Genomic DNA, 8,213 nt, shown 5'->3' on the forward strand with positions numbered 1-8,213 from the left:
ATTTTTTTTTTTTCCTGAACAAAATTTGAGTGGTGCTTTTCTGTACAAAATAAGCATATTTGAAATGTTACATTCATTTAGCAAATACACATTAATGTGCTTTATAGTAGTGCACCAATTATGAAAATTCATAGTTTATTTTTCTTGGGAAACATTTTGCAAGCAAGAAAAACAAGTGGCTTCCATCGCAAGCACAAGTCTCAATTTTTTTGTTGCATTACTTAAAGGTGGGACTTAAAGGTGAATTTCAGCATTCAAAATTTATGAATTTTATTTGACTGGACAAAATTTACAGCCACAATGGAAATGTGTTGTGGGTTATTTTCAGGACATTGATATGCAATTGCTAATGAATGATTTGTGGCGTCATTTATGTTTACATCAGGGTTATTATCGTTAACTAAAAAAGAAAAGAAAAGTACATTAAACAAAAAAAACAACAACAAAAAAAAGAACTGAATTAAGTTTAAGCACTAAAATTACTGAAAATAAACTAAAACTGAAATAAAAGTATATTACAATAAAATAATGAAATAATAATAATAATGAAAATGACAAGCATATAACAAAATTAAACAAAGTAAAATGAAAACTGAAAATATAAAAGTAAAGCTAATTCAAAATATTAATAAACACTATAATAACAATTAATACTAAAGTAACACTAGTTTATATCACAAATTGTTACAAGTATGAGCAACAACATTTAACAAGCACTGCTAATGCATGTTTCCAAACAGGATTTCAAAACACCCTGTTCTTCTATTGTTCTGTCAGACAAGCAGTTCCTCTTCAAACTCGTGCATTTGTTAAGCCAGAAGCTGCTCAATCAAACAATAATGTCATAAATGTGACCCATTGTTTACAGTCTTTATGAAGTCAACCTATGAATGGCTTTCTTCTGCGGAGGCGGGGTTTAGCCACACTATTACATCATAAAGTGGCACATTCTACAACCTGGCGTTTTGGCAGAATTACTTTAATATAAGCTGTTTTTAGACCAACAAGAAAGATTTGAGTTCTGAAACTTGCAGGATGTTTTTATAGTACAGTGACCTCTTATATGTCAAAAGGAAATTTAATTTCTCAGTTCATGACACCTTTAAAATATAAGTTATTTTAAATTATGAATGGCTTTCTTATTGCATAATAAACTGGAATAGAAGAAAGTAATGTAATGGAAAAAAAAACTGCGCCCTTTACCTGAAAGATAATTAAAACCATTTGTAAAAAAATCAAAACAATAACAGTATTTAAAAGTTTATTATTATTATTATTATTAAGAATTACTTCCCAAATGAAAATGCACCCATATGTGTTCATATGCTGAATTTCTTTCGCTTTTGTATTTTATTTTTTGAACAGACTGGTCAGCTGGAGCCTCTTCTGTCCAAGTTCACTGAAGAAGAGGAAAGGCAGATGAAAAGGATGCATCAGCGCCTGGACGTCTTGGCTAAGGTGCGTTCATTGGCTGTGTTCTCCTGTGCTATTCATGCAGAGTGGCAGAAGGTCATGGTCTAACAGACAGTCATGGATGAAGAATGTAACAGAGATCGATTTTGAGAAAGCCTTCAGCAGAGTGTGGAGGTTAGAGAGTTGTTCCGCCTCGTCGACTTGATGTGAGGAACATGTATCGGGTTTATGTCGCACTGTGAAAGGCTGCTGGTACAAGCAGTACAAGCTGTGTGACTCACAGTAGACTCGAGGCTTCCTGTTTCTCAGTCTGGAAGTACCAAATCAAACAAAGTTTGGAGATTTCATATAACAGTTTTTCTCTAAATTGGTTACCTGGAGAATACAATACGAGCTTTATTTTTTTTTAAAGTTGGAGCTGGATTTCACTCATTCTACAGTGTGATGTGACTTATGTCAATACAGTGCTGCTTGAAAGTTTATGAACCCTTCAGAATTTTCTATATTTCTGCAGAAATATGACCCAAAAGATCAGCAGATTTTCACAAAAGTCCTGAAGGTTGACAAAAAGAATATGCTTTGTATTGACAGAGTATTTTTAAGTTAAATGCAAATGATCGCACCGGTGCCTCTAAGTTAACTGTCATGCAGTGAGCGCGCTACTTTTCAGCTTCCACACTCCACACAAACACTTGAATAGCACACATTTTTCTAGGTTAACATTCAAGCGAGCAGCCATGTAATGTTGCTGCTACTTACAAGTTTCAGATGATAAGCCACATTTGAGGTCGATGACCGAAACGAACGTTTGGATGTCTGATGTACTGTAATTACCACATAGACCAGCTGTTAATAATCTGTCTGTCATGGACTTCACCACTCACTGTGGGATTTGTTTTTTTTCTGCAGCTAAGCGACTAATAAAATTGATCGCCTAAGCCTCTTCTCATCGACTAACGGTTAGTCGACTATTAGGTGGCAGCCCTACCCTTACGAAAAATGTATTCAAGTGTGCTATTAGTATACTTCTTTTAAACTACAAATAGTAAAGTATATTTCAGTCTACTTTTTATGTACTTCTCAGAAATATACTTAAAATGACATTTAAGTATACTCGACTTATACTTAGAAAAAGTCTAAATATATTTGAGCTATAGCTACTTGTGCTCCAGGAATCCGTGTTTTCATTGTTATCCGGTAGGGGGCGCTATTACACATCTTCTGTACAGAAGAAACCGAAACAACAGATGCTTCCACATGTCTGATCGTGTTAGATTACATAAAACAGCATCAAAACTGTGTAACGTTATGGAATAAAATGTCGACCCATGAAGAGCTCTGGGGTGTTGATAGACTCCATCTATGTTTTGATTATCACTCTGAATCCAATTCATAGTCTTCTTTCAGCTTTTTGTTAAAAATGTTGTTTATTTATTTTTATTTAGTTATGAAACTAACCCACATTCAAGTGTTTATAAAAAATAATGCATGACACTAGAATAAAATGTTTTTGTTTACAATCAGATACCCTGTTCTTTCTTTTGATGTTTTGTATGTTCAGATATTCATATAACAAAATATATACAAATTAATACCTAAATAGGGACATAGTAGTATTCTTAAAGTATGACGTAAAGTTCACTTAAAGGGTTAGTTCACCCAAAAATGAAAATTAGCTTGTGTTTTACTCACCCTCGAAGCATCCTAGGTGTATATGACTTTCTTCTTTCAGACGAATCCAGTCGGAGTTATATTAAAAATTGTCCTGGCCATTCCAAGCTCTATCATTGCAGTCAGCGGGTGTTGCAATTTAACAGTCCACAAGTCGTCAAATAAAGCTCGCGCATTCATAATAAAACGTGCCGCAGACGGCTCCGGGGGATGAATAAAGGCCCCCTGTAGTGAATCCATGTTTTTTTTAAAGAAAAATATCCATATTTCAAACGTAATAAACACTTTTCTCTCACTTCCGCTGACTGTCATACAACGAAGCAGTTCCGGCGGATGACGCAGCACGTATGCGCAGCGTGCCTCTAAGATATGCTAGTCTCGCGAGTTTGTTTATAGGAGCAAAGGAAGCAAAGTTTCCTTACTTTAGCAAAAAAAAAAAAAGTATCCTCTTGGTTAAAACATTAAACACAAACTAAAAACATATATGTAAACTATTTGTGTACTCAAAATTTACTACTGTTATACTTTAAGTATACTTTTATATACTAGAAATTGTAACTATTTCAATACTCCTTGTATTTGGCCCAAGTATACTACTAGTACACTGATATTTGTATACTTACTACATAAAGTATACTTAAAAATATACTTGAAGTATACTTTTTTTTGGTAAGGGCATTTACACTGTTGCTGCGTCCCAATTCGCCTACTTATACTATGGCCAAAAAGTACATACTTTTGAGTATGTAGCAGAATAGTAGGCAAGCTTTGGGACATACTACTTCGTCATAGCTGCGTCTTTAACGGACACTCTGTTGCTTAGTTACCTGCTTAGTTACGTGCATCCTGTAACTGTTTGAACTGCCCTGTCAATCATCTTGTCACAGTTAACATCATCCATATTTCGTTTAATTTGATTTCCTACCGTATTGGAGAGAAATGAAAGAGGCACATCGCGGGTCATTCATGCCGACAACTCTGTGTTTGCATAATGATGCATTTAAAAGTTAATGACCAAACATAAAAGTTCACAGTGTTGCTGCAGATGAAATATAACGTGGATAACATTAAATTCATATTTTTTCATCAGGTTAGACATTGATTATTTATCACTCAAATCCCTTTCTCTACCTGTCCGTCGGTTGCGCATATCCTCCATGTACTTTTTATGCGTATTTGTAGTTTTATCGAATCCTCGTCCACTGCGCAGTGTGTTGTGCGCATCGATCTGCACTTCGAATTTTAATCTCTAGTAGACCATCCGGGATTCTTTGGCATACTCTTTTCAGCATACTATGATTTGGGACATACTAATTCTATTTTCGAATACTATTTAGGATGGACAGTATGCGAATTGGGACGCAGCATACATGTGTGAATCGGTGGGCGGGGCTAAACAGGCAGTGATGTAGAAGCAGGCGTTGATCATCTTCTGCGGAGGCGGGGTTTAACCGCTCTATTACATCATAAAGTGACACATTCCACAACGTTTTGGCAGATTGGCTTCAATATAAGCTGTTTATAGACTAATGAGAAAGTTTTGAGTTCTGAAACTTACAGGATGTTTTATAGCACAGTGACCTCATATATGTCAAAAGATCAAGGTAATTTTGATTTCTCAGTTTATGACCCCTTTAGAAAATAATTATAAAAAAATATATTTCACATTATTACTGTTTTTATTGTATTTTTGATCAAATAAATGCAGCCTTGGTAAGCATAAGAGACTTTCAAAAACATTAAGAAATCTTACCAACCCCAAACTTTTGAAAAGTAGTGTAGTTAGTTATATTTTTATTTTGATCAGTATATTTATTGTTTTAGCCTTTAAACCTATCAAACTACTTTTATTTTGAAGTGTTTTGCGTGTGCAATATTTCTTCACTTGGTTTGTTATTTTGTTATGACATTGAGATATTTTTAAATGTCCAAATACTCTTTAGCACCACTGTATCGTTGTCATTATTGCAGATGAGGTTATAGCATCATTATTTGTTGACAAATCCTTGGTGATCTCAGGAATGATGGTTGCCACGTCAATTAAAATGCCGCTGTCTGTGGTGATATCTTTTTTTTTAGTCAGCTAACTAACATATTTTAACTCACCACCTGCTTCTCATGTCCTGAACAGCATGCGGTGGAAAATGGCGTCAGGCTGATGGTGGACGCCGAACAGACGTATTTCCAGCCTGCTATCAGCAGACTCACTTGGAAATGAAGAGAATCTTCAACCGAGACAAAGCTGTCGTTTTTAACACCTATCAGTGCTACCTCAAAGTGAGCCTCACACATGCACACACACACGCGCGCGCGTCTGACACCTATGAATGGTGTTAACGTGGCTCACATGATGCTATTCTGGGATTTATCTACAGTTAGATGCTGTGCAGAAAACATGCTATTATAGCACGATAACATTTAGACAATGCAACATCAAAACTGACATTTAACACCGTGGTGCTTGCAATCTTTCTGTGTTTTGTAAGTAATCCTGAAAGGAAATAAATGATGATGGTGACAGTTAAACACATGCAGTGCACACACATTGAGTCTCCATATACCTTCTATTATAACAGGGTCTGCTTATAATGTTAGTCATGGTTTCTTGCACCAAAAATGGTAACAGTTAGTGATTCATGACCATTTTCCAGCTTCTCTTTAGCATTTATGAATAATTATGCTGTTTTTGCTACTATTACCCTTTTGTATGTACCGTATTTTCCAGAATACAATTTGTGCTTTTTAATCATCAAAAACGTGCTGCAACTGATATTCCAAAGCGATCAGGATTTGGATTTGTGCCGAATGAGAGAGATACATGAGTCCAAGATTATTTGTATAGCGTATTTGCTAAATCCAGGTAGTTTCACTTTAAATAAATGATTTTAGTGTTTATAATAAATGTTGTTTATAATGCCACTATAATTTGTTTGTTTTATACTTATATATGTAATTCCTATTTCTGAATACTGTTAAATTTAAAGGATTTGTAGAGTGAGGGGAAACTAAAATACGTTTATAATGTTTGTACATTTCTTTTTATTTACTGGTATTTTACATTCTTCCCTAATGTAATAGTACTTAGACACAAATGCAACTTATCTGTATTTTTTTCTGTAAACAACACATTATTTTTGACCCTTTGCAACTTATGTTCCAGAAAATTACCTTTGTTAAAGGATTAGTTCACCCCAAAATTTTAATTTTATTAAACTTTACTCATCCTTAGGCCAGTCAAGATGTAGATGAGTTTGTTTCCTCACCGGAGCAGATTTGAAGACATTTAGCATTACATCACTTGCTCACCAGTGGATCCTCTGCAGTGAATGGGTGCCGTCAGAATGAGAGTCCAAACAGCTGATAAAAACATTACGATAATCCACAAGTAATCCATACCACTCCAGTCCATCAAGTATTGTCGAGTGAAGTGAAAAGCTTCATGTTTGTAAATCCATCAAGACATTTTAACTTTAAACCGTCAAAATATGACTCCATAATCCATGATAAATCTTCCTCCAGTGAAGTCCATCCTCTGTCCTCTCACATGATAATCCACAGGCATATTTGTTTAAAACAGTTTTAGACTGTTTTCACTTGTAAATGGAGCTTGTTCTGTTCATATTTCTCTCCTGATTCAGATGAGACAACCTCTTCGCTGGAGAAAAAAACACTATGGATTGAGGACTCGCATTTTATCCGGAAGCAATGGTTTGAAAAAAAAAATTGTATTAATGATGTATTTATTATATGCATGCAGCTTTTCACTTCACAAGATGTTAATTGATGGACTGGAGTCATGTGGATTATTGCGACGTTTTTATCAGCTATTCGGACTCTCATTCTGACGGCACCCATTCACTGCAGAGGATCCACTGAGCAAGTGTTGTAATGCTACATTTTTTCCAAATCTGTTCTGTTGCAATGTAATGAATTCTCTGTGCTCAGGAGGCATTTGATAATGTGTCCATGGATGTCGAGTTATCAAGAAGGGAGGGCTGGTGTTTTGGTGCCAAGGTAAGGGGGGCTTACATGTACCAGGAGAGAAGCCGAGCTGCGGAGATTGGATATGAAGACCTCATCAACCCAGAATATGAATCCACTAACAGAATGTACCAGAGGCAAGAAATGTTCCAAATTCTTCCTTGTAAAATTCACTCTTGAAGTCTGTTCCAAAACCTAGTGAGCTGCCTTTTTTACAAAGGCTGCTACTTTCTAAGGCTGAAATGGAGCGTCATAAGTGACTCATATGATAGCTCTTCTTGGGCAGCAGCTCCATTAACGGTCACTCACCCACGCAAAACAAATAGAGCTAATCGCAAAAAACACACAAGAGACCCTCACAGCTGATTCCAATAGAGTCTGATGCAGGGTGGCCATGGACTCCCACTTTTAGGCCACATCCCCGTTGTCTGATATTAAAATACTGCCCTATTTCTCCCTTCGCTCACATTAAAACACAATTTCAGATATAGGCTTAAATTAACTATATCTTTAGTTTTGTTTTTTTAATTACTTTTAAGTTATTTTATGTGTGTTATGTCTAATTGTTTTACAATATTTCATTTGTTTGATATCTACAGACTTCAGATTATGTATAAGCAAACAATGCTGGCTTGATATTTCAATGCCAAGACAGAATGAAACAACTTTGGCTCATGAATGTTAATGAAGTAGCATGACTGGACAGTCTAGAAAAGCACAGTCACTGTGAGCTGATTTAATATTCATGAGCTCAGTATTTTCCATATAATGACATCATTACCCACCAGTCTTTGGCTTCCGACTCAAACTCTTACCAGAACTCAACCATTGAGTTTATATAACTTTTCCAGTCATTTGTGATTGTTTTTTTTTAGACACTGGATGAAGTAGAGAAATGTATATTCATGGACAAATCCATGACTATTTTATTTTATATTTTATTTTATTTTTTATTTTAGAAAATGTTATTTTAGAAATCACACTTTAAAATTCCAGGTTTTACTAGACTATAGGAAGTCTGTTTCTTCAATAAAAATGACAATTGCTGAAGAATACAAATGTTAAATTATGCAAGTTAATTATGACATTCATCTATCGTTCTATCTATCGTTCTATCTATCGTTCTATCTATTGTTCTATCTATCGTT

At 35.2% G+C, this 8,213-nt stretch overlaps 1 pseudogene; it reads left to right on the forward strand.

Annotated features, from left to right (window-relative positions):
• The window catches only part of LOC107667515 (proline dehydrogenase 1, mitochondrial-like), a 25,068-nt pseudogene that overhangs the window by 12,490 nt on the left and 4,365 nt on the right, over positions 1-8,213 (forward strand).

The sequence above is a fragment of the Sinocyclocheilus anshuiensis genome, unplaced genomic scaffold (assembly GCF_001515605.1).
Source record: "Sinocyclocheilus anshuiensis isolate Anshui unplaced genomic scaffold, SAMN03320099.WGS_v1.1 scaffold373, whole genome shotgun sequence".
NCBI lineage: Eukaryota > Metazoa > Chordata > Actinopteri > Cypriniformes > Cyprinidae > Sinocyclocheilus > Sinocyclocheilus anshuiensis.